Raw genomic sequence first — 1,089 nt, forward strand, 5'->3', positions numbered from 1 at the left:
CCAGCCCAGGCCCGCCAAAAACAACAATGACAGCTGCAACCAAAAAATAGCCAGGCGTTATGGTAGGCACCTATAGTCCCAGCTACTTGGGAGGCAGAGGCAGGAGACTCGCTTGAGCCCAGGAGTTGGAGGTTGCTGTGAGTTGTGAGGCCACGGCACTCTGCCCAGGGCGACAGCTCAAGGCTCTGTCTCAAAAAAAAAAAAAAAAAAAATGTGTAAGTGGAGGCCAGGCGCGGTGGCTCATGCCTATAATCCCAGCATTCTGAGAGGCTAAAGCAGGTGAATTGCTTAAGCTCACAAGTTTGAAACAAATTTGAGCAAGACCTCATCTATAAACGTAGCTGGGCATTGTGGTGGACGCCTCTAGTCCCAGCTACTTGGGAAGCTGAGGCAAGATCATTTGAGCCCAAAAGTTTGAGGTTGCTATGAGTTGTGACACCATAGCCCTCTACCAAGGGTGACCAAATGAGATTCTGTCTCAAAAAAAAAAGTGTAAGTAAACTGTGAATTTACTCTAAAGGAATTTTTTTGTTACCAAAATTGTGTATAGCTCTGCAGAGAATCTGATGCTGCCAAATCTGTCAAGTGTAGGTTCAGCAGTTCTTCAATCCTCCTTGCCAAAGAGTATGTGAAGCAAAGCATGTGTTAAGCAAGATGGGTGTGTGCTCTTTGGCTGAGCTTTGAGATGTGGGGTCAGCCCAGTTACATGCTTGCCTTGTGGTGGTGCAAATTTTATGTACTCTTACATAATATGGTACTGGCTAATGGCCTTCCTTGATCTTTTTTTTTTATAGAGACAGAGTCTCATTTTGTCACCCTTGGTAGAGTGCTGTGGCATCACACTCACAGCAACCTCAAACTCTTGAGCTTAAGCAATTCTCTTGCCTCAGCCTCCCAAGTAGCTGAGACTACAAGATGCCTGTTACAACTCAGCACCTGTGGTTCAAGTGGCTAAGGCGCCAGCCACGTACACCCAAGGTGGCGGGTTCGAATCCAGCCCAGGCCCACCAAACAACAATGATGGCTGCAACCAAAAATAGCCGGGCGTTGTGGCGGGCGCCTGTGGTCCCAGCTACTTGGGAGGCTGAG

General features: G+C 47.9%; 1 protein-coding gene across 1 annotated transcript in view; it reads left to right on the top strand.

The window, feature by feature from the left end:
* Positions 1–1,089, top strand: part of POLA2 (DNA polymerase alpha 2, accessory subunit) — a 36,801-nt gene that overhangs the window by 32,354 nt on the left and 3,358 nt on the right. The gene's annotated exons all lie outside the window — the stretch shown is intronic.

Source organism: Otolemur garnettii, unplaced genomic scaffold (assembly GCF_000181295.1).
Source record: "Otolemur garnettii isolate 467f Iridium unplaced genomic scaffold, OtoGar3 scaffold00140, whole genome shotgun sequence".
Classification (NCBI taxonomy): Eukaryota; Metazoa; Chordata; class Mammalia; order Primates; family Galagidae; genus Otolemur; species Otolemur garnettii.